We start from the raw sequence: 27,556 nt of genomic DNA on the forward strand, positions 1-27,556 counted from the left end.
AAGTCACGATCATCTCTCGATAACCCGCTCCGTGAATAAAAACAACTATCATCATCAATCGGAAACGCATAATGGCCGGTTATGCCTAGCAGTGAGAGCCCCGTCGACAAAATCGAGAATATTATATTTATGCACTTCAAAAACGAATTTAAATCTTATTTATGGTGAATGCACCCCATCGTACGTTGGCATTATGCGGCGAGAGCTTTTTAGATAAAGCTCCTCGAAAACGGTGATTCACGATCCAACTTCTGCCATCTCGGAACAAATCGGTTTATTTACTCTCGTACTCATCTCTACCTACCATGTGTTTTGTCGACACGAAAATTTGTCGAATTGCGGCCAACTGGACAACAACATTTTTCCTCGTGACGTGACGAGCCCACAATGTCAAGATTTTCATTCAGAAAAATTCGTACAGTTTTAAATTTAATCGTAAAATATGGGTCACCATAAATACGGCGTGCATGACGCAAAATTCTTTTTTTGAAAATAATTAATATTAATGTCGTACAGATATGAAAGATCGAGATGATCCCTCCAGACCTTGACCCGAGATATAACCGCACTGTCCATATAAGCAGTAAGTATTTCTTTTGCATTCACTTCAGTGCTTCTCAACCAATTGCAGAACCCACCTCAGTAAAAAAAAATAGTAATAATAACATTCATCATGTCCAAGCAGAATAAGACAGTACATGCATGAAAAGCAGTTCAGATCAGCTAGAATTTAATCCATCTTTTAAATATTGAAATATTTAAAAATTCAAGTACAAAAATTATTATTTAGGACATCATAACTAATAAAAATACATATTATCAATCAATCTCAGAAATAAAATGGGATTGACTTACGTATATGAGATTTGAAGATAAGGGATCGAGATCGACGCGGTGAGGCGACTTAATAAGAGATACTAAATAAATAACAATACTAGAAATTCTTTCTATACCCCAAATCATGTTGCTGCCTTTTTCTTCTCTCCGTCTGTTCTGGAAGACAATTTTGCTATCTAGAAAAATACTAGATAGCAAAATTCCCAGGAAAATTAAAAAGGTTTTCCGAAAAAAAAAAAAAAATACTGAAAATTTGAGAAGCATTCTTCTATTAAGCTCGCATCACATATTTGATCTCTAGCGTGTTCCAGAGTGTAGGCGACCCACCCAAACAACACGTTCATAGATACCCAACTAGAGAGTTTGCCCCGAGGTGGCTATGAAAAACGAGGAGTTCAGAGGCGTGACGCAGCCAGACACTGCAGGGCTAGAAATAATCAGAAGATAGGGTGTGTCCTCGTTGCAATAAAATGTAAGTGCAGCGGCGGGTCGATGTACATATGAGTATATAGAATGCATATACATATACCGTGCACTGGACAACCAGCGCAGGTCAAAGCTCTGGCCAACAGACAACAAAGCCTGTATCACTGTGTAGGTAGGTACATACATATGTATATCCAGTTTGCCATTTTGAACCTTTACAAGGTGTAAAGGTGAATGAAGGTGTGAAAATGTACAACTTTAATTAGTGATATTGAACACGATTAAAAATGCTATAGCGTGCAAACTGAGAGGAAATGGGAACATACATACAAAACATAGTGGCGATATTGATATGCACACATCAGACACGCCCCTTCCGGATTGCTCAGCGATTATGATGACATATTTTCGTAGAATATAAAATCATTGTGTGTGTGTTATGATTTTCAGCGTGGACGTTTAGGTGACATAATGTTTAAACAATTTGAGGAATCGTCTACCTAAAACGTAGCTACTACCAATTAGAAAAGCACGTTTGGAAGACTAATGGTAAGAACACACAGAATCGTACGGCATAGACGTGCTCGTGGTTTCCAGCTGTGATGGACGTGTCTTCATTTCATTGTTAATTCATAAGATCTTATTATTTTCACAAGTTTCTCCTACATTTCTTTAAATATGGGAATCGCCTTTATCGATCACTGTCAATACAAAGATAAAATATCAACGAAAAAATTCCAGAGAGTGAGTTTTGTATGGCATAGATAAAGCGAGGATAGTAATGGCATACATAAAACACGTACCGCGTATCACTCTGTGGGACTGCACCATAATACTACATGCATATATTGCTCGTAAGAAATAAATAGTATTAAAGTCATAATGTGGTACATGTTTCATGTAGCACGTATAAATACTATCACGTATAAAGACTAGCATCAGTTTTTGTTAACAAATGAATAAGAGGATCATTACAATTTGACAAAAAGTATGTATGTATGTACATATAATTACTAGAAGTCCTCTATTGAAGTGGATAGTGATATATTTAAAGTTTTCCCCTCCTGAAATCAAAAGGAGACCGCGAGACATAACTCGTCCCAAGACAATCCACTTGAAAATATGACAGAAACAGCACTCGGAATCAAATACATGTGTAAAGTTAGTTCGAAGGAAAGCCGAAATCAAATTTCCAATCATGGACCAGAAAAAAGTGCACGCAAGCAGCAGCACTCCTGGAAAACATCAAAATTCAAATGTAAGCAACCGTTCCGGCAGAATAACAAGTGCACTTATTATCGTTATCGCACAACGTCGTGCAGTGTTGGATCATGAATACCGGGGGTATAGTCGAGTCGTGAATACGAAACAGCGCCAGTCGGTCTGTCGCATCGAATGCACTCACCCGATGCACAAATGGCAACAATTATGTCAAAATCCACACATGATAAGTTCGTCAACAGCAGACAGATGCAGACGCGAGAAGCAACGGTGCGGGAATCGGAGACTGACGGAGACAAGCAAGCACACGTGCAGATTTCTTCTTATGTCCCACATAGAGGGACAATGTCAATTTTCGCCGTGCACTTTTCTCGACACACTTCCTTTTTGTGGAGCCGCGGGCTACGATCGCCGAGAAACTTCCAATTATGGTCATGTTTTAGAAAGCGTCTCTCTCGGTTACCAATATATCTATATACATTGACCACACACTCCCTCCCAGTTTGGAGATCTGCAACCACCGAAGGCATCGTGAACTTTCCATTCGCACGGGGTTTTCATCAATAAGGCAAATTCTAAAACGACGTGGCGGGAAAATGCTGGGTTGTACGTGTAAATGGCGTCGTTAGAAAAGGCAATTCAGATATTATTGCTAGTCGTCTATATCGAGCTGCAGATACCTGACGATAGATATTTTATTTATAAACACACACATTTTCACATACATTATAATACCTCGCGATAGGTCATAAATGTGTATACCACGAACGTAAATATCTTTTTGCTAAAAGGAGCGGTCCATTATGTTTTCACTGGTGAAATGCGAAAGCATATTAGCTTTTCAAAGTGGATAAAAATGATAAACCACACCCGTACTTTGAAAATTAAATAAGATTTTTTTCAGCTGTGCTCAAAGTTTGGCCTATTTATTACACCAATGTTTCACAATTTGTCGTCGTGATCGTAGAGAACTTCCGAATTTCGGTATAATTTAGCGAATGCATTAAGCATGAGTAATGGTAAGAACAAACTCAAAAGTGTGACGCGGCACGTGCTCGTGGTTTCCATTTGTGATAGGCGTATCGTCATGTCATTGATAATTCTGAGGATCTTATTTATCCTACATTTCTTTAAATATGGGAATCACTATCAAATCTATGTCAATACAAGGACGAAATATCAAGGACAAAGGAATGATATTCGCCTTGGAATGACGGCTCACATAAAACATACATTTTTAACTGGACGCTTAGCGTCCAGCACAGTAACTAGCAGAATTATTTAGTACAGTAAGACCAGTGTTAATACGGATACCTCCTACTAGCCGCAGCGCTAATCGTATGAACAGTACGGTCGGATGAATTCATATCGCATACACGATATTCTGATCTGATCTTTGTTGAAGTAGAAACTCTAAAAGTTAAGTGACCTCATCTAAAGAAAATAGCAATATGTTCCAAGTTGAGGGCCACTGATAAAGCAGGACAAATAAACTTTACAACAAATAAAGTCAAATGAAACATTATAATGTCCAAGGATAACGTGATTACATTACATGGAATTGCTATACAAAGAGAAGAACACTTACTCTATGCAGACAGTTCACGACCCGTCTAATTCAAATGCACTTGCAATTAATTAAAGTTTTCATTACATTAATTACACATACATAGTGTTTCAAAAACACCATTTATAAAATAAGAACGGCTTGTATATTCCACGATCAAAACACGAACTTGTGCTTTTAAAATAAAAATGACAGCACACAAACAATCATTTCCAGAGGAAGCAAATTATATATGTATGGATATGTAAAAAAAAACGCTTACTAGACAAAATTACAAAACCGCAACAAATAACGAATTATTCAATGTAAATTCAAACAAGGAAAACAGTCGAGAATTATATGGCTCGAAAGTATAGCATGATGATTACCTTCACATAAAAGAAGTATCCTCAAACGTTGCAACTGATGAGAGTCACTTCTGAAAAGAGAAAAATAATAACGTGAGATAAAAAGTGAAAAACAATACAAAATCACAAAGACGGAAAATCTCCAATTCAATTCCTACCAATGCGTAGATTAGTATTGAAATCGTAGAATTAATAACTTTCTTAAAGTACATTAATTTTAATTGCGTGTGAACATATCGTATGCTTTGCATACGTGAAAATGTTTCACCACACAATTACCCCACTAACACAATAGCTCGAAGAGCAAAAGCAAACTAACGTCAAACAAATCAAACAAAATTTCTCAAAAGTCGTCCACAAAGCTTCAACGCCCGACAGCTACTACATACATACATATATATACCATATAAAACGCTTCACTGGAAATATTATCTGACCGTAATTCGGCGAACAAATTGGCGCACTTCAGCCGATGAATGAGACGCGACGACGTGTGAATTTTGATAAAATTTAAGAAACCGCGATTCGAGTGTCCAATTTCAAACGCATGTAAGCTGATAGCGTTTGTTCGGAGCGACCATTGTCTGAAAAAACCCGGTCATCTTACAATGTTAACTGGCCACCATCAACAACACATTCGGCTGTCAAAAGCTGGACACGTTCTACTAGATCAGAGGTCAGCAACCTTTTCTAACACCTTAACTTTTTCTCGACGCAAACTTTCGTGCGAGTGCAATTCAACAAACAAAGCAAACTAACTTTCAAACGTTTCCATCCATCTATGTATTATGCATAACGTGCGAGGTGTGATAAAAAAAATATAGAGAATGTATGCAGTACATATTCTTACATATCATACATACATACAGAGACGACGAGAGGGGGGGGGGGTAAAGTTCCAGAGCCCGACTAATCGAGGAGCCCCGTGTCCCAAATCGTACTTGTTATAATGCACTTTCTTACTCAATTATTTTTAAAAATAGCAACCAACATATACATAGGTATTTTTCTAATAGTTCTGATAATTTTTTTGCAGATTAAAAATATATCTAAAAGATCATTATTTTTTCCAGGGCCCGGGATTCCTATCAGCGGCCCTGCATGAATAAAGGCGCAGATACACTGAATCGTACGGCAAGACATACCTAGGTCTTAGATCTTATTATTTCTCACACATTTCTTCAAATACGGGAATCACCGTTATTGATCACTGTCAAACGTACATCAAGGATAACATATGACCAAAAACATTCCAGGGAGGTGAGTGTTGGCCTGGGTCTCCATAGCATAGATTAAGCGTGCTAGCATTATTTTACACGTGTATCTAAAAAACCACCACTCTGTGTGTCTGCACCATAACCAAATGAGATTTTTGAAAACACTCAGTATCACCGTGCGACAAATACAGAACATGTTTACGGAGCAACGTCCAAGATCATAACAAAAATGTGTGAATCGCATTTGGTCAGTGGAACGCGATAGCTTATCACAAACGTTGCACCACAAACGTCGATAAGGAAACTCAATACAAATCAAAACACATTTTACATATTAATAATAATAAAAAAATACCTATCTAAAGAGCGCTTCACCACAAGACAAGAGCTCGTGCATGACTGCATTCAAGATTGAATGCGCGAATCTGACAATAAATTCGTTTATTATGACAAGACGCATCCCTCGCATGAAGAATGCAACTTAAATGTATCATTTTTCTTGTGTGCGGCAGAATAAAGACTGTGCGAAACGTTTCGAAGAATTTCTGACATCACCTCGTTCGCACAAAGGTGGGCGTTGAGACTTGAGAACATCGCATGTACAATTTAATAAACTCTCGCATCGTCGACAAGGACGATCGGGAAATTTTTCATCGAACACTCGATAAGGATCGTTTCATTTGTGGGATTGAGATTTCTAGAACTGGGCCGCGGTAAGGTTTAATTTTCCGTGTGCGATTAATTAGCGGGGTGGTTGAGCGTTAATTGGATGAATAATGCGCGAGCAAGCCCAGCTGCATAATGCGAATAAAACAATAACGTTGTGGAATTCGCCATTTCCCCGTATTGAGAAACGCGAATGCGTGTCGAAAGAGCAGTATGATTTTCGAATTATTACATAGCACACCGGTCGGTAGGTAGCGATTGTTGCGCAACTTAACCGGCTCGGTTAAACGCGCTAACTGGTACGACACAACTATGTCACGAAGAAATTCTAAGACGATATCTTTCGAACGACTTACTACATCGGAAATGATACGACAATTAAAACGTTCTATATATAGAAATGACAAGCATATTAAAATTTTCTATAATTAAAACCAGCTTTTCATATGACTTACTAAGATGTTCCGACACTAATTGCGTTCCCAATTCCGCGGTATCAAAACACTGATAAATAATTTGCTTTTTTCTTATTCAAATTTTGGTAGTAAAAAAAATAACAAAAACAAACAGCATTACACCGTATGTATATAACACTTGTCACCAAAAAAGTTATAAATAAGATAACAATGAAAATGACAAGAAAGTCATGTGAAACGTAAAGGAGGTATGTAAAAATAAGAACAAAGAAAAAAAGCATTGAATAATGGTAGTAGATATGGGATGGTGATCGGATAAATGCATTCAAGAGAGCCACACTCTCGAGATATCCAAACTTTCAAACATGCTCAAGAAGAACTAAAGCAATAGAATTTGGTATTCATATGTTATCCGTTTTTATTTTGTATGTACATATTTATATATTTTGTATAACATACAAAGTGGTATGTTATCCGAGGGTGCTAATCATTGAAGTAGCATTCTACTTCAATGGTGCTAACCCTTTTTTGTGAAATTCTATTGCGTAAGTTATTCTTGAGCGCCTTTGAAAATTAGGATTTCTTGAAACTGCGCATTCTTCCGGGAACCATATGGGATATATCGGTCTCCGTGACTTGACAGAATGTTAAATGACAGAAAACGCAAATATCGGAAGGCAAAGATCGAAAATCGAAAGATCTTAAGTCGAAAGATCAAAAAAAAATGGTGCATGGTAAACGGTACATACTCATTTAATTTGCGCGAGCAGGATACAACAGGAACAAGAGGAACAGGCTTTTCATCCCGTATTAATGTGCGCGCGCAGAATACGGGAGGAAAAGCATGTTCCTCTTGTTCCTGCTGTATCCTGCTCGCGCAAATTAAGTGAGTATGTACGTGAGTATGTACCGTTTACCATGCACCTTTTTTTTTTTGATCTTTCGACTTAAGATCTTTCGATTTTCGATCTTTGCCTTCCGATATTTGCGTTTTCTGTCATTTAACATTCTGTCAAGTCACGTAGACCCGGGATATATGTATGCATGTACATGTGTGATACTAAGAAAAATGATTAAACAATAAAAATGATCAATACTAACTAGGGAGAAATATTGTTAAAAGAAGAGCAAGATCTATATAAAAATAAATTACAGGAATAATTGGTAGAACAGGGATTAATATGAAATAACGAAGGATTTCGAAGGGATCTGATTGGACATTGGAATAGGATCTTACTAAATAAATAAGTACTATTAATTATATAATTCAAAAGCTTAAACAAAAAACATAAATCTTAAATTTTCCTATGTACATAATGATTTATTTGTAGGAATATAAACCTCTACTAATTCTCAGATACTAGCAATTCATCTGCCACCAAATGTTTTGGTTGATTTACTACATCACAATTCACAAAATAATTTCAGAAATGAAATAGAAATGTGTCTCCAACGAACAAACAAGAGAGTCTCTACAAGAGAAAAGTCGCCAACAAATCTCGAAGTTTATGGAAATGTGTTTTTTTTTAGATAGTTTTCTACGAGCTACGAAAACCGCTAGACCTACACCGGTGGGTCAAATCTGTATTGTCGCGTCCCTTCGCAAACCTCACTCCCTGAGATGATTTCGGTGATATTTTGCCCTTGCATTGACATTGATTTTTTCTAAATAATCGAAATAATAAGATCGTACGAATTAATGATGACACGAAGACAAGTCTCTCACAGCTGGATTCAATAACAGTCCGGTGCGTTTTTAATGTGTTCTTACTATTGTAGTATAATGATTAGAATGATGGCAAACACGTCAAGATAATGACATCAAACTCATTGAACATATGCAATCAAAAATATTTTCAAACTATAATATATTATATGTACATGTGTATACTTGAAGATCAGAACAATAGAAAAGACACGAATTAAAACATTGTGAATATAATACATATATAATAAAATTGAAATGTGCTATCTGGGAACAAAAATCTGACATTTCCTATAGTTTTTAACACTTAATTGCACTCGAGACAGGTTATTACGAGTAATCAACGTCAGAATGTTTGCCAAATGTCACAAAATAAAACTTCGTGGCGATTTAAATTTAAACGCATTATTTTAAGCATGCATAAAAACTACGTACATACGTAATACGAACTAAATATAAAAAGCTAATATTTATTTAGTTCGTAACTTCGGTCAGTAAATAAATGATCAGTAAGTTATATTATCGGTTACTCGCTGGCTGACTTGAGTTTGATTGTCAAAAAATACTCGAAACAATAAGCGATTTACTAACGGTTGCTTTTTGTCTATATGTATGTCACAGATAAATTATATTTCAAGTTAAATCATAACCAGTTACATTTTCAGGATTGGTTTTATTCATTTTGAGATTAGATTGTAAGGGTTTGTATTATTCAAAGGTTAGAATAAGTTAGGTTAAGTAAGGGTTGGCCCTATTCGTTTAAGATTGGGTTAAATTTATAGAGTAAATTCATTGTTTTATACATTTTAACTGCTTGAATTGGTGAAAATATATTTGCACTACTGAAAATATATTTTCACTTGAAATATGCTTCCACTGCAACATATACACATAATACACAAATCACTAAATTTTCTGATCATTTTTTTTAAATGACCATTTAAATTTTTGTTTATATAAAATAGTTTTACTAAAACAACTTAGTTTTGAGATATAGCATCCAAAGAAAAATTAAACTTTCACGAACATCCACTGGCATAATAATTCAAAAGCATTTAAACGGGAAGCTTACAATCAAACAATGAAAATCTATACGGAATTACGCGCGGACAATTAATTTTACCGCCATTATGTACAATCTCGCGGAGAGACTTCTAATTCACGTAGATAATTCGATATAACGAGGTCGTTGCACAACCGACATGCGATATAACGACCTTCCGATCGAAACGTAAAGCGTGACGTCACCGTGTCGACGAACGGTCTAAACAAAAAGCACCATGCAGACACAGATACACACATTATCACGTCAAAACATCATTCGAAGTGGAAATTGTGCAATCGAAGCCGAAGATAACACGATAATTGCAATAGCTTATCACCACGCCCGACAGCGAAGAAAAAAAAAAGTAAAAATAAATAATAAAAAAAACATTGTTGATTATCGACGATGACTGGAAAATCGTCGATTTAAAAGGAACAATCAACATCCGCGAACGGCTATAAAGCGAGTCATTCTCTACGACTAAAAGGAAACGTATTTGATATCTATATACATATATATATTATACTGACGACCTTCATTGCAAACAATGCGTCGCCTAGCGATAGCGAAACACTCAGATAATAAACATTAGAATATGCGGTGACAAATCGAGTATTATTCAAATTCGCACCGAGAAAGATGCAAAGTGTACTCGGAATTGCACTTCGAATTCGTTCGATTCATCGTTTTAGAATTTTTGGGATCTCTCTTCGGTCGATTACGCATCGACGCCGTTACTCGGAATCTTACTAATAAGGTAAAGAACGTCATGATGCATTTTACATAATCACGTGTGTCTGATAATGTAAACAATATACAATACACATGTTTGTATAACGATAACAAAACAAAAAAATAATGCCGGTTCAAAGCATTCGCCAAATATTACTCCTTCGAATAGTTACTGCACCGGTGAACGACCGCTGGTACATTGTAATATCAAATACCACTTATTATTTGCTTAATATCTATGCAAAATGCGAGCGTTCATTCATAACTGTTTATTTTATCCAGCACTGCACGGAAAAGACTACTTCTATACATACGACACAGCACCGTCCGTTTTCGGCAGGTTCATAATTGTTTTGGAACAGTGCAAGGCGAAATCGGCTTAAATATACGTTACAGAGCGCGACGATAAGACGCAAGATTGCATTCATCGTATCGTCGAATCAATATTGTCACAATGACGTTTCCGAAAACATTCATTCAATAATTTTCAAACTATTGACTCTCATTAGTACGGGTGCACTTCTCACGTCGTGCGTGAATATTTCTGCAGTGGCCAAAGAAACGCGGTTCTGCTTAATACGTACTTATGTACTGCTGTATAATATGAATAGATCGTGTCGTTTACTGCTGTTTCGGCTCTGCCACGTACACATTACGGAACGTAAGAATGTGTCCATATAGAATGTTCTAAAGCAGGCCTGGGCAAACTTTTTGAATGAAGGGCCGCATAAAGAATTAAAAATGAACGTCGGATCGCAAGTAAAATACTATTTATAGATATATTATACATTATTTACTGTCATGAAAAAAAAATTTCAATATAGAAAAATAAGTGATCCTCTAATAACCAACAATTTGGCGGGTCGCACAAAAATTCGAATCGTGGCCCGCAACCCGTGGCCCGCAATTTGCCCAAACCTTTTTCCGAAGAATATATTTGTTTACGCGCAGTTGACGGCATGAGCTGTATTGGTATAAACGAACCTAAATACGTAAATTTTGATAAGATATTAAAAATTGTTAAGATAAGATATTAACATTTTCAAATAAAAAATAATGAAAAAAAATACATTAGAATACAAAAAATACATAGTCTCACTTTAGAAATAGTTTTGGAATGCTTGATATGTTCCTGCTCAAATCTCGGCAATTTGATATATGTATACGCATTTTACAGATTTGTATATGTACGAAGTTCATCTTATACATATATGCAAGTAATTTAAACCTTATAGTATGCCTTGAACTTTGACTCGATATAACCAGTCGGAAAAAAATAATTGAATACATATGTACATGTATCCAATAAATAAGAAAAAACATCGACGGTTTTGCAGCACGTATTCGAGATACAAATCTATTCAGTTTACCTGAATCTATAGCGTCTGTCAAACTCAAAACCAGATGTGGAAATCGTGAGCATAACACCAAACGAAGTCCGATTTTAAATCGATCAATACAATACTTTTCGCTTCTATTGTTCATGAACCTATTGCCAATTTATTATTTACAACGACATTTTGAATGATTTATTTATTCACCATCGTACTTTAGCTAGATTTTCGTGAAAAGGTTATAATTTACCATCTGGGTCAACTGCGACAAGCAAAACAAAAAAATATATATCCTGACATTCATCGCAAGCCCACAAACCGAATTAAGATTAAAATATGTTAATTTTATTCGGTCGTTTTTGTCAAAAACACTTATCGACGACGAAAATATCTCGACAACGTCCGAACACCGACGACAGAGCGGAGACACGAGACAGGACGAGAGGAAGTCGTATCACACAACTGGCAATAATCAAACACATTCGATAAATTGCAATCGAGTGTGAGCGTACCGTTCTCACGGCGAGTGATGTAAGTCTCCGTTTTAAAATAAAAGAAGGGTGCCCACGCGATCGGTTCGCGTGGTCGGCACAGTATTGTGTGCCCCCCCTTAAAAGGACCATTTCTGGTTGCACAGAGTGCAACATACGCACACACTGCGCGAATCGACATTCAAATCTATCGAAATCGACTTCAATTGAGTCACGTGCAAAATTAACCAGAGCACTGTCAATTGCATGACATTATATTTAGAACACCAGAAACCAGTGCATAGTCAAACGATGCGATATGGAGGCGACAAAACTATCACGGCATTATTGCGAACCCACTCTATATATGTTTTAAAACATATGCTTAAACATCACCAAAGTTGCTCATACCGAGTACGCTAATTTGATCACTACTCGGAACGTTGCCACGTTACGAGTTGAAATTTTATGAAATTTATTTGAATAGTTTTATTTTATTTAAATTTATTTGAATATTCATTTGTTTTTTTGTTTATTAAATTAACGGCACAGATTCTACGAACCCAAACTTACATATATGTAAATTCTCTTTCAAAATTCTATATTAAGAGATAAACATTGCCTGAGACTTTTGTGGTTTCTGAATGCAACATTAAAAGACGCAATATTTGCCTGTTACCGAAAATGCAAAAACTGTAGTGGTACGTGTGTTTTTTAGATACTTTAAAACATTCGAAAAAACTCGGCACGTAATTGCATGAAGTCTGACAACCCTAATAATACTTATAGGGCGAAAACATACTGAGTGGTACGTGTTTTTGTTATACTTTTAAACATGCGTAAAAAACGCAGCACCCTTAGCCCATATATGTACATGGTACACAGTCCCAAAGTATACATATCCATATACACCCCCTGGAGTGTTTTCGGTGATATTTTATCCTTGTGAATCCCATATTTGAATTAATGTAGACGAAACTTGTCGGGTGCATATGGATATGCATACACGTGCGACCTCCCAAACATATGCCTTCTGCACGTGCAACTACACCCGAATTCGGTTCGGGGAACATCCACTGTTTACGGTCACAGCGGGAAGTCAAGGACGTGACGTCCCATACCACTCCTAGGTTTTCATGTTTTCGCCCTAAATAAAGTTGAGTTCCTCGAGTTGCCCGATATTAAATTTACAAGGCTTTATAACAGTTGAGAAGCCTATTATCTAACATCGTATGCCTGTACGTGAAACATAGCAACCTTTAATGTTTAGATCAATCTGCCAACGTGAAATAAATAATAAAGTTCACGCACCGTATAAAAATAGAAGAATGTTGATGCAACATCAGAAATAATCAAATTGCAAAGACTATGGAATTTCCTGCAGGCTGAAACGGTCATCTGACATTCCAAAAACTTAAAAATTTTCCCACAAATCGCCGAACTAAAAATACAAATGACAGTCAAAGAAATGAAAAGATACAAAAATGAAGTAAAAAAACTGACACTATGAAATTGATCAAATATATTTTCAATGCACGAATCTTGTTCTCTTCAACAACAAAAATAATAGTAAAAAAAAGTGAATGGCGAGATTGGATCACGTACGAGATTCAACTTAAAGTAGAAGACACTCACGATGGCTTCTTTCAAATGAATATTCCATAATGGCTGTTGACCCCTAGATACGTCTAGACATGTGAATTGCATTATTCGCAGATTTGGCAAACGCCACCGCTTCGGTAATGCAATATATCGCATAATTCGAACGGAAAACTTACCACCGACGCCCGAAAATGAATTTAAAAATCAAAATAAGCAAAGTCTAGCCGCAACCATGGCAATTGTATTTATATTCTTTGGACTCTGGACTAAACACACTCGGGGGCACTCTCTTTGGACAAATATGCATAAATAATCGATTTGCAATCGAGCGAATGATGCTGATCGATTTCCGCGAAGGAGAAGTCATTAGTCACACGAGGTAAAGATATCGTACGTCTCAGGCGAAAAATTGTTGAGATTGGCTCCGAGGCGAAGAAGCAGAGACGCGTATTCCGAGATAAGAAGAGCACGATGTGCAGTGAAATAGCGTAAGTAAGAAATATGCTGCACCGGGCTAACATCGAGGTCAGCCAATTGCTGCATTATTGATGAGCCGTAACAAGACGGCGGTAACACGCGCGTAACCGACGTCTTATTATTATAACACGATCACTATCTATTTAATAATATTGGGTTTGAAACGGATAAAATATGTTATTAAATAAACTGAAGAGCGTGCATGTATGTACATTATACACAACGGTGGACAGAGTCATCCTAAATAGAAATTTTTAATAATAAAGTTATATGGGGGATGAAAATGAAAGAACTAAAAATATACATACATAAACGATAATGCAATATGTATATTATGTTTCTGCTTTAGCACAATTGCAGTACAAAGATAAAATGAATGTGTGTCATAAATATGAGAGCAGATAAATAGTCGTATAAAATAAATCAAAATATGTTCGTAAGTACACACTGCTCACAAATTCTTATCACAATCAACGTTTACCAAAAACAAACATAAATAATCATAAAACAAACGATTGTAGCTCGTAATTAATTTGAATACATTTTCAATTTATTACTGTCAATACACGCAAACGATTAGTGAAAGAAAGTCAATAAAACTATTGTTGAATTTTTGTTCCGAGATAAAAACAAACATTTAAAATTGTCATTAATTTAAAGAGAACTCTGAGAGCAGTGACTTCTTTCTGACCCTGCAACCCCGTAATCCGGCTTTCAGAAGACGTCTTTGGCCATTTCAAACATCACTCATTCAGAAGGTCTGTTTTTGGGATTTTGTTCGTTAAAATGCGATGTTGAAAGTGTTTTTTCCTTAATTTTCCCGTTTTTGGTAGATGTTTTATAGATCTAATATATACTCATTGTAAACTTTTAATGTCGTTTGGACCCCACATCGCGATAATTTAAGTTGTTAGGAAAATTTTATCCCGACCCTTGAAAATGTATTAAAATGATCTAAGCCCTGTTCCTTTTACTCGATTCCCGTGCTTTTGACAAATTTAATAATAAAAGAAGATGTACTTCATTAAACAATTAAAACGCGACGAAACTATTTCTCTCAAAAAACTGACTTGCGTAAAATGTACAATTTAGTATTTTTTTTAAATAATAAGCAACCCACCCAGGAAGAAAAATCAAATATGCTTTTCGCAAAAAAATGGTTCACTAATTCCAATTTCTTAGAAAAACCATGTTTTTTGCAGTCTTGCTTTGAACACTAATCGTTGAGGTCTATTGTTATTTGAAAAGCTTCCATCGATCGCCTAAGACTACTAAGAAGATGCGATGCAGGTAGTGGCTGTTTCAAATACTCGAGTGTTTTCGATTAAAACCACTTTTTATATGTGGCCTAATACATTTGTCCACGGCTGTATACTGGGCGGGTTTCTTAGGTAGAAAATGTAAAAAGGCGAAAGAAGATGGGTGTATTAAATTAGAAAAATGTGAGATGGACAAGAGTTGCGTAAAACAGAGGCGAACGGAAGCGTGTTGGAGACCTTCGTTCAACAGTGGATGGTGAATGACCGTAAATGATGATATCAATATGTATGTGAGTACATGTATACGATATCAGGAAAGGATCAGTCATGTGGGGAAGGAAATAAAGTATCACATTTTTAAAAACATAAATAATCATGCTTCAAACTCAAATTAAGAAGAAAATCGTCGGACATATAGTACAATATAAAATATGCATGATGAAACATAACGAAGTGTGATCAAAAAAACCAATTAATGCATACGTCACGCATGACACAACATTGCATTGCCAAAACCTGAATATCCTTTCATGTGTCAGTCCATAAATTAAACGTCCCGACAAAGACGTTACTGTTACAGCCGATAAACCATTTAAAAAAGCATCTCTTATATTTATCATCACGGACAACAATAGGCGGAACAGTTGCGACAAATAATAATAAAAACGACGAAAAGCGGTCGAATTTACACATTTCTATAGATTTTTTACGCACGTTCGTCACAAACAGTTACAAAATTTGCACAAATGTGCATACATACATACACGTGCCATTCAACCTCAGTTTTTGCCGCTCGTTATTATATGTTGGCGCACGAGAAAAAGAGTGAGATTGCACAACGTAACGTAAACAAAAGATAGAATTACGAAATGCGAAGAAATGCACGCAATCGAAGGTCGACCGAGATGCAACAGCGAAAGTCACGAATTCGGCAGTAGCGAACAATAACAACAGATGAGCGGCAAACGATCGTGAAAACCCATCATAAGACAAGATCGAATCAATATAAATATAATAATAAAAACAAACGCTATCCACCAAACTGTGTGAAAATCATCCGATCGGAATCGCGTGCGGAAAGCAGATCATTGAATATTCGACAAGGTTAGCCGGTCCTGTTCGGAAGATTTGAGTTATTTTTAGTGGAACACCGGTTTCTGGTTAATGCTGTGGCATTCGTCGGAACGCTTGTCATCGGTGTGATAATGCGGAGGCGGCCAGGTTTGTGTCAGGTGAGTCAAGATTCGAGACGTCACCTGGTCGTCGAACGATTGATAATGAGATGCGCCGAACACGTGGAATATCTGCGAACGTTCAAAATTGGGTTTTCCTGGTGCAGCTGTCGTAATACAAGACTACCTGCCGACTACCGGAACGAATGGAGGAAAATTGCTATCGAAACAAAGAACACGCGATGTGTACATTCAAAGGGCTCGAGAATAATCAACAAATGATTTTTTTTTCTTTCAACTCAAACTCAATTGAACTTTGAAACACATTTTCAAACAAAAGCTTTGATATATTTACCATCAATATACTACCATCAATGATTATTATTTGAACAATAGTTCTATATCTTTGTTTATAATTATTGATGCATGTTCATTTGTATACATATGTGTATGCTTACCTACGCATGTAGGCTTATACGTCTATCTTTACGCACTCTATCAATTCTGCCCATATATTATGGTTTTTGTTTTCATTATTAATTATTGGTTCTTTCTTATATTTCTAAACGCACTTTATTTTCAATTCTATTGTCAATTGTCATCTAAATCATTGTTTATTATTATATTATGAACAAATACTTGCCAAAAAACTATATAATTCGCTTTATTAATTTTATTTTAACTCAATTGGTATCACGAGTGATGGTTTGCTCGGTAATTCCGTATCGCTTCTATGGATGCAAGTATGTATGTGTATATTTATATTCATATACACATAACTGCTGATATTTATGCTTCTGGATATCTACACGTCTATCACTACGTACTCATCAATTGCCAATTTCTATTTACGTTTTACAATTTATCTTATTTTTATTACATTGCTATATTTTATTCTGTGTACTTTCCATGTTCCTTATTTCCATGTGCTTTATTTTCCTACTCTTTTCTTATTTTAAATGTTTGAGCTTTTCTTTTTTTTACCTATATGTGAAAATTATTAATGGTTTACTTAACATAATTATATTTTTTTTACTATCAATCTATGTAACTTAATAAACTGTAAATTTTCCAAATAAATAAATATTTACTCAACAGAATAATTTTAGTGAACATTTTGATCAAAGGAAAAAGCGAGCCTTCAAAATTTATGCAATAACGCTAGGCAAAAGTAGCGTATGTAAAACACTTTTTACTTTATCTATGTACGTAGTAACAATAGATGAAGTTTTGTGATCATGCGAAAATTCGAACTCGAAATTTTGACCGATTCGAACTCAGAATCAATTACTGATCTCGAAAAAATGTGTGTCTGTGTGTCTGTGTATTTTGGGGATTTTTTGAACACCGTTAGTCCTATCTAACTGAAACTTAGTATCGATTACTGAAATTCCTATCGATTTTTTTATGAATTCAATTATCTGCCAAACCGCTAAACCAACGAATTTTTTACATGTAATAGAAATTATAAATTTTATACCCTAATATTTTTTGAATATTTTTACCTGAACCGGAAGTAGTACTTGGACCGGAAGTAGTCTTGGCTTTCCTCGTTAAGGATGTTACGCCGAGCCTTTCATATATTTCTATAAAAGAATATCGATGGCGAAATTATCAATCGAAGATGATACACAGCAATTTATCAGTTTTTGACAAATGAATCGAAATATCTAAATGTGTAAATAATGCCGAATCTGTAATCGACATCGTTAAATAATCAAATAAGAATTCAAGATCAATGCGAAATCACATCGGAGAATGTACGACTGATAAGAAACTTCCATCGTCGACACATTCGAACCCATTCCGACGAGCGAGGGGGGGGGGGGCAGGAGGGCAGCAGCAGCAGCAACAACAACAATAACAAACCCTAAGGAAATTTTCACCGCAAAGGACCTACATAAATACGACGAAAAACCACAACATGTACTTCCTAGTCGACATGCGTCAGACACGGAGACCGGGTTTCCATATTAGTTCGTTTGGCGTTTAGCTGGTTCGCAGCCAGCTGCCAAATAGGGAGCGAGCCGCCCACCAGATCGCGGCGCACAGATTGAGAAACAGCGGGTGCGAGTATCGATCAGAGGGGGACGCGCGACCTGTCAAACCGTTTGGTCGATACGATACACCACACCACACCACACCACATCACATCACACTATACATATGCATACATACTTGGAGAGATGACGATGTACGCAGCCACAGGTGTCGCGGGGTTATGTAATTGCAGGTCGATAAGGGACCCACCTGGAGTGTGGTTGGGAGGTGCAGACGGCAGACTGCACGATGCGAACGAAGGTAGACGAGAGGGAGAACGAGAACGAGAGCGCACTGGCAAGTGAGTAGGGGCGAGCAGTGGCAACACTGAGAACACGCGCGCAGACTGTCGGCACTGAGCGAGCGATGCGGAGCAAATGTACGACACGTCCACCTGAGCCGACTGAACGCGGCTGACTGACGCGAACGGTGACAACGCGAACGGCCTGAGTGTGGCTGAAGTGTTACCACCACCACCACCACCACCACCACCACCACCACCACCACCACCACCACTACTACCCCAATCTTCCCGTTCGCCCCCTCTACTTTTGCTCCTCTTCCTTCTGCTCCTGCATTATCTAACCGAGATTCCTTATCACCTCTTTGTCATTTTCAGCGGTCTAATTTTGATCGGCGATTCGAGAGAAAAATATCAAAACGTACTATGGAGGAACTTCATAGTTAAGTGGCCGTTCGCTTTTATTGGCGATGGGTAGCTGGCTAAGAAGTTTTTCGCAGCGAGCAACGCTACGACGAATCTGTCGAATTCATTTCTGAGAATCTTTCACCGAACTAAAAATGTAAAATTTAATTTTGGGAACACGTCATAAACGTTGGTCCATTGTTTAATAATATTTCGAATCCTTTGTAAACTCTTTTGTGACGTTTGCAGACGAGTTGCTCATCGCTGAAAAAGGTCTATGACCAACAAATTGGTGAACAAATCTATTACATATACATATAATAGATTGAACGATGTGATTTTTGTGAATTTGGTGAGAATCGTCATTTTTATTGTCAGTAAAAAGATTGAAATCGTTCGTCAGTTCATTTATTCAAAATTATTCGATGACCACGTTATTTATTGACTTCTCAGATATAACACGTCACAGTTTTTATATTACAAAAATATGACCTTTGCAATATAGGTATAATCGGTCTTCGTCACGAGCCCGAATAAGAAACGCCCGAAAACGCAAATATCGAAAATCAAAAGATCTTAAGTCGAAAGATCAAAAAAAAGGGTGCATGGTAAACGGTACATACTCACTTAATTTGCGCGAGTAGGATACAACAGGAACAAGAGGAACATGCTTTTCCTCCCGTATTAATGTTCGCGCGCAGAATACGGGAGGAAAAGCCTGTTCCTCTTGTTCCTGTTGTATCCTGCTCGCGCAAATTAAGTAAGTATGTACGTGAGTACATACCGTTTATCATGCACCCTTTTTTTTGATCTTTTGACTTAAGATCTTTCGATTTTCGATCTTTGCCTTCCGATATTTGCGTTTTCGGTAATTTCACATTCCGGCCCGTGAGGTAGACCCATAGACATATGTAGGTAATTTGCAGCATAGTCGGATACGATCAGTAAAGGGCAACTAACGTAAGATGTCCAAAGAGTGCGAAAGCTGAGATCACCCGCTGATCACAATTCACCAATCAAGGAACAAAACAAAAAAATGACGAACGAGCGAGCACCACGCCGTTTGCTCGTTTCTGCACATTATATTATCTCGCCTGCGCTCTAGCGAGCTTATGAAACCAACCGATTTATCAAACGTCGTTATTAATCATTAGCGGCGAAACGTTGCGAGAACGAAACTACAGAAAAAAAAAGACAAATAATAATGACTGGGGAATCATAGCGCGATGAGAAATTGTAGCACAAACGAAAAGTCAAAACGTGTCCGAAACAAAAAAAAAAAACCAGAGAAACTACAAAATATTCGCGTATTGTTTTCATTTTCGGTACATCTGATACACGTATGCACTTATCGAAAGAAAACAATCGACACTCACTTGCAAGTGGACGATGAAAGTTTCCATGCAAATGGCATCCAAAAGTTTTATGTACAACAAACTTCATAATCTTAAGAAACAAAACAAAGATCGTTCGTTGTTATGTGTGTGTGTGTGTGTGTGTATTTCGATTCTGATTGGCTGTCGTTGAATATTCAAATAAATTTAATAAGAAAACAAATGAATTTCCACCATTAGATTAGCCATTTTTAAACGTTTTATATTACAAATAGCGAGCGAAACCGGGTGGAACCACTAGTGTAGGATACAATTCTCGAAGACAACGACGTAAAGTTGAAGACGTCGAAGACACATCCTCACACTATCTCAAGAGCGAAAAAATGCCCAAATAAAATACAAGCGAGGTTCAATAAAGGTCCACATATAAAAATGTGGGTTGCCAAAGTATGTATAGTCGATGGTCAACGACCAAACGACATATTCAAACAATAGTAGCAGAGTCCACGTTATCTATTCGCTTATTAATTTGTTGACAGAGCGGCAAACACGACAATGGAGACATTTTATTTTCAGAGTGGACAATAGAACAAAGGGGTTAATTAACTGAGAGAGTGAGAGAGGCGACACGTCGAAATCGATGAGCGGTTGCGTGTTAAGATGTATGAACGAACGTATGTACAATTAATTGCATTCTGATGCGTCCATTGTACGCGTGCGCATTCCTATTCTCACCGTTTACTTACGCAAATGTTCAACTTTCAACTGGCACTACTAGAGACCAATAGAAGACGAGACGAAAAAAAAAGAACCCGTCAAAGAACGTTGACTCGATTCATTTTTATTATAAAAGTGAAAACCCACTTGTGCGTTTTTCGAGCTGTATATAATTTATGCTTAATTGGCAAGAAATAATTTATTGCAAAATCTAACAAAAGAGAAAATATTACGAGTGTGATTAAAATCGATGGTTTGACATTGGTATGAGAAGAAAAATGTATATTATGTATATGAATAATGTATGCAATATTAACAAAAATATTTCGATTATGACTCGTAACGATGTAAAGAAAGATTACACGTGTATAAACAGCGCCGGCCAACTTGGGGAGAAACCGAATAATGAATTATAAGATATAGTGTGAAAACGATAAAGTTATAGGCGTTTAAACAATTAAAATCCGACAAGACGAGTGGCGGAAAGCCAAAAATATAAGGTCTATCTATAAGACCTATTAAACGTCACCGTCTTCAAACATTTCGCAAATTTAGAAGTGTTTATTACGATTATTTTTCACCATCGAACTATAAAAATCGATTGAAATTTCCATCGTTGACCAAACCGCGCGAAATGTCAAAGTTTCAAAACAATCGGAAGACCGTAGGTAATTTAGCTCAATCGTTTGCGAAGTCAAACATACAAAAGCATTGTGAAAAGAAAGGAAGACATGAAGAAGTAAAAAAAATGGATTTTATTTACAAAACTGTTATAAAAACGCAAACTCAAAACAAATAGGTACCCGATAACTGAGGTGTCATGGGTTCGAGCCCTGATCCAGTGTCGCTGGCCAGACCTTGGATGGTATTATAACGTGGGAACATAATAGAGTATCCACATAGAGAACACAAGAGAGTATCCACTGTCTAAGTGCATTCGTGGGTGAACAATAGAGACCCCGGATTAGGCTAGCGGGACGCAGAAAGAGCCTGAACAAAGGATGCGCTGGATCTGGGTGAGTGCGTGCGTAAACAATACACTCGATAGGGTAGACCTTTACTTGCCTAGACAACAGACAAATTAATGGATCGGGGAAGCTGTGCTGTGCAACTTGTCCTTTATAAGAAGGTACACACGGTAGATCAGATTAGCGGTGGTTCCGTGTGGACCTCTCGAATCGTTGAATAAAAGCTGTGAAGCGACTTTACCTGTGAACCCACCCATACGCAACAGTATATTTGCGACTACATGTCGATCGTTTACTATCAGAGTTTGCCAATTTATCTTATTTATAATAAAATTATATAATACATATGTACAAAGATAGCCATAGGTGTCACATTGGGACACTCCCGTAATAGTTTAGGTTGATAGTGGAAGAGCACGTCGTTTGTTAATTTGTGTTGGCCTTTATGTATTACTAGTTTTACATATGCCCGTTGAAATTTCAATGGGTGCTTTCGGATTGATAGATGATTTAAAATAAAGTTACAATATGAATCGTAATAACTTATTATTTTACCCGGCTTCGCTCAGTATTTGTAATATAAACAGCGTAAACATGGCGAATCTAATAGTAAATTTTCATTTGTTTTCTATTAGATTTATTTGAATCGAAAAAACATAATATTCAACCATTGAATTGTAGTCATAGAAACTTCGTTTTTTTTTACAAAGTTCCCAACCAAAGATATTTACATATATGTATAAATACTTACATACAGTCTCTTTCGAAATTATATATTAGATTTCAATTAAAAATATATATTTAATTATTTAATATGAAAAACAAAAAAAAATGTTCAAAACTCGTTAAATAAAATTATTTTTATATGGCGAGAACGAAAACTTTCAATTAATGTTTAAAAAAAGGACTATTTGAATATTCGACGATGGTTTCACGGCTAAGTCTCTGAACTCAAGTATACCTATAAGAGGATATTTGTGTTCGCGTGAGGGTACGCCGGTTCGACTCCGAATGAAAATTTATACAAAGTTTAGGCTTTTTATCGATTCATTCATTATGTTCGGCTAGCGTTAGCGCGCACACACACACACACACACACACACACACACACACACACACAAACACACACACACACACACGCACGCACGCATTCTAGCCGGGAACGAGTCTCCTCAAATAATCTTTTTTATATTATTTAAGTATTTCGGGAACCATTTTTTTTTCACACCCGAGTCCCATCTGGAAAAAGCCAACCCTTTGTGTTATGCATACATAGTTGAATTATAGATAAAGTCTATTTACATATTGAAATTTATCAAAAAAGTATAAAAATTTTCATCCTCGCATTTATCAATATTTTTTTTAATTGATGAATATGTATCTATTTTTTTTTAAGAAAAATCCCGTACCCCAGTTTGAAAGAGCAATGATACTATAAAATAGCAATATATAATGATATCTCAGTCTGCTAATTGATTGAAATATTTGTATTCTCCATATGTGACCTATTACATAATTGTTCAGATTAGTTCAAAGCACAACATAAACATTTTGTTGCTTGGAGAATGTTGTATTGAGAAAACTTCATTTAAAATTTTTTGTGAAAGGAAAAGGTGAAAACTACAAAATGATTGTTAAAATGGGTTTTCGCGTATGGGTACAATAATATTAACAATGACACTTAATATCGCAATAATAATATTTACCAGTGGGTCGTTGCGCTTTCAAACGAATTTCCATTAAATGTCCATTAAAGAATGTTACGGTTTCTGGATGTAACTTTTCTAAACGCATTCGCCGATTGATGTGTACGAATACGAAAAAAATATCGCATCGTTAAGACAATGTCTATTGTTGGTAAATAAATAAACGCTTATTCGTTTTCATTATGAAAAGGGAAAAACGAATTTTCACAATGAAACTCATTATGCTTAATGACAGCGATGATGGTCGTATTACAAATTATACAACCGCTTGATGAATAAGAAACAATAATTGCCAATATTAAACAAAGACGTCGATATATATTTTTTTTAACTTGAATGCTGACGGCGAATATAACCATGATAATATGTATCTACTTATATATTCGAATTTGCGAATAGAGTTTTATAAGTTAAATAATTAAATGTACAATCAATAATGGCTTTCAGTTACAATTCAAATGTATCGTATAATCAATGATGGAAGTTAAATAATTCAAAACCCGACTACAAAGACTGTAGTTTTGCTAGATGGAGATACATAATTCGAATGAGTAATTGTTGCAACTTATTGAATAATTTTGTACCACATAATATTTAGTTAAAACAAGGCTACTGGCCATGAGTTGTCATTGTCTCAAATCTTTGGATTTTTAAACGTGTTTATTACGATTACTTTTCACCAGCAAACTAGTGGAAGCGATTTAAATTTCTATCGTTGACCAAACCACGCAAAATGGCAAAATTTCAAATCGATCGGAAGAATGTAAGAATAGTGTCAGACCAATAGGCGAAGTGAAAAACTAAGAATAGCCTTGTGAAAGTAGTATTTAATAACACTGTTCGACACGAAAAATGGTTCAGAGACGAGATATGACTTTTCTTATAGATCTATGCCCAGTAAACACGAATCTGGTAATAAAAAATGTTGATTGGCTCGAAATTCGGAGATGTGTTTTTTAAATCGCGCGATTTTTCTATATCTTCGTGTTGTTTGGTCGATGTCTCAAAATCTGTCAATTTTCTGTTCAAAATGAATATTGTAATCTATAGTCGGGTATTTTATCTTTCATTTGTAGTACTTTTTAGTTTTCAAATCTTTCTAAGTAGTCGTCCAGTTCAAATCAAAAGCACCTATCTTCACTTGGGATTTTTTGCCCACTGTTAATACTATTTTATATTGAGTTTTTTCTATTGAAACATGTTTATTGGGATAGTGTTCTGGCCACACTATTTTTATTTTCGTTTAAAAGGGTTTATTAGAAGTGTGCTGAATTTTTAATCGCTAAAATTTCATGCTAAAAGCTCGTACTAGTATTTACTCGTATTTACACGAATCTGGATTGAATTAATAGGGATAACATATTAAATTGTCTTTATATGAGAGTTAAATAAAATTCCACTTAGAAAAATCATACATATTTCGACTATTCTTGTGGATTAATAACAAAAATTCTATTGATAATTGGCTTACCTCGATAAAATAAACGAATAGTCGAAATACGATTTTTCTAATTGGAATTTTATTTAATTCTCAAATAAAGACAATTTAATATATTATCCCTATTAATTCAATTCAGATTCGTATAAATACGAGTAAATACTAGTGTCCATGTTATATCATAATTTCTGATTCAATTATTTTAAAAATGACAACCAACATATTTACATAAATTGATATTTTTTTCGCATATTAAAAATATATCTAGAAGATCCGTTTTTTTGGTATATCATAGGGCCCGGAATGAATTTTTCCCAAGGCCCGGGATTCCTCTCAGCAGCCCTGTATGTATGTACATACATACATACATATGTACAATTTAGTTATTTATTATTATTTCTAATGAATCATAAATTAAGAATCTACATATATTCTATACAACCATCCTTTCCTCAGTCTGTCTCTCAAAAACTGTCTATAAATCAACGGAATAATTTTTTTCAATAAGTTTTTAATTGAAGAAGAATATTGCTAATTAGCATATTGGGTTGATTGTAATGCTCTATCCTGGAGGCAGTGGTGTCACTTTAATGGTTTCCATGGGTGTCCGGAAACCCATTGTCTAAAATCTAATGTTTCCGGAAACCCGCTATTTAATCTAAAAATTCATATAATTTTGTCAAAAATTATACAAATCTTAAAAATGTAATGAACTTTCATGTAATAGTACCTTGGATGAAAAAAAAATATATATACATATATATTTTCAAAATAATTTCATTGAAAAAAAAAATTGGAAATCCGTTGTTCCAAAATTGGAGTGACACCACTGCCTGGAGGTCCTCAGACTACGACCTGTGGCATCAAGCAAACGAACCTCAAGGTTCTCTATAATACCAAAAATAATAAGCAGTAAAATGTGGAATCTGGCCAAGCCCCAAGATCCTTGCTGTATTCACAACAAGACCTTTACTGATTTTTTTTCAATCAAATTATTTAATTTTTTCCACAGAGCGATTTGTGTTAGCAAATAGCTTCATAAAACGAAGGACTGATATAATATTACAAATAAAATTTGACAGAATAATGAAAAAAAAGACTCAAAAGATTAAAAATGCATACCGAATTTCGCCAGATTTGGGTATTTGATTTGACGATAAATCCAATATTCTTCAACGAAAACAAAAGATTAATATTGTATTAATAAACTACAGAGAACAAATGAATATTTGAATTTTAAAAACACAAATTCATATTAAGGAAAAATCAAGGTAAAAGCAAGGCCTGGTCTATCATAGAAACCAAGTTTGATTTCAAGGCTAAAAAAAAATATGATCAATGTGAATCTAGTGTGCTCATATTGTTACTTGTAATTACCGATCGAACACATCTTTCTGTAACATTAAATTGACCCATTACTATTATGTATCTTCTTTCTAATACTGATGAAAATAACTAGTATTTGAAAAGTAAACAATTCCACTAAATCAACGGTATACTATTTCACTATATTTCAAATAAACGGTATACGGATTTCAAAACGTAATCGATTAAGTGAACACGTGAACGGGGAGACAAGCAGAGATTTCCTTTAGTTAGTTTTGATCTGATGATGATGATGATGCAAGCCGTCAACGAACCGGCAACGGTCACGAGAAACGTGATTCGTATCGATTCGGCAGTTGCATTGCGCAGTCAAGCTTCAAATGAGGAATGGAAAATGGTTGGGACGGGACGTAGGGCGAAGTCGAGGGTGCGGGGCGCTCGTTCTTTCTTCCTCTCGCTCCAATCTTACCTTTGGGGCGTTCCGGGTCCTCGTCCTGCCACTCCTGACGGCGCTCACCACACCACAAAACTTCGCTCGCTCGCTACACTGGCTGGCAACACCGATCACCTGTTCCTCTACTTCTTCTTCTTCGTATGTATATTTGTAACCATAACATTACGATATACAGCCACTACTTCGGATTTTTTATTAGAAAACGATTTATTTCGGGCTAGTGAAAATCCTAAAACTGTTAACCAGAGTATACTTATTGGCCACTCGAATTTAGACAATTCACAAATGTCACTTTAAGGCAAATAATATATTGTTAAAATATTCAACAGAATAATTCAGGGTAAATAATAATAAGGGTTCGTCATCCGGTCCTCCAAATGCTTTACTTCTATTAAATCATACAAAATACTATATTGTGCATACGTAAGAAGTAT

The 27,556-nt window shown here is 35.9% G+C and overlaps 1 protein-coding gene across 10 annotated transcripts in view; it reads right to left on the reverse strand.

Moving 5' to 3' along the window:
* Positions 1-27,262, reverse strand: part of mrj (DnaJ heat shock protein family (Hsp40) member B6 mrj) — a 60,305-nt gene extending 33,043 nt beyond the window's left edge. For 5 of the 10 annotated variants that reach the window (XR_013260801.1, XR_013260799.1, XM_077434385.1 and 2 more), the window contains exons 1-2: positions 27,138-27,246; positions 4,420-4,469 (exon numbers count right to left, since the gene is read on the reverse strand). The gene's annotated coding sequence lies outside the window, so the exon portion shown is untranslated. Of the gene's footprint in view, positions 1-4,419; positions 4,470-18,671; positions 18,986-27,137 lie in introns of those variants that run through there. The other 5 variants (XM_077434391.1, XM_077434386.1, XM_077434389.1 and 2 more) reach the window with 3 other exon arrangements.
* Between the last annotated feature and the right edge of the window lie 294 nt (positions 27,263-27,556).

This window comes from Arctopsyche grandis, chromosome 7, assembly GCF_051622035.1.
Source record: "Arctopsyche grandis isolate Sample6627 chromosome 7, ASM5162203v2, whole genome shotgun sequence".
NCBI classification, from domain to species: Eukaryota; Metazoa; Arthropoda; class Insecta; order Trichoptera; family Hydropsychidae; genus Arctopsyche; species Arctopsyche grandis.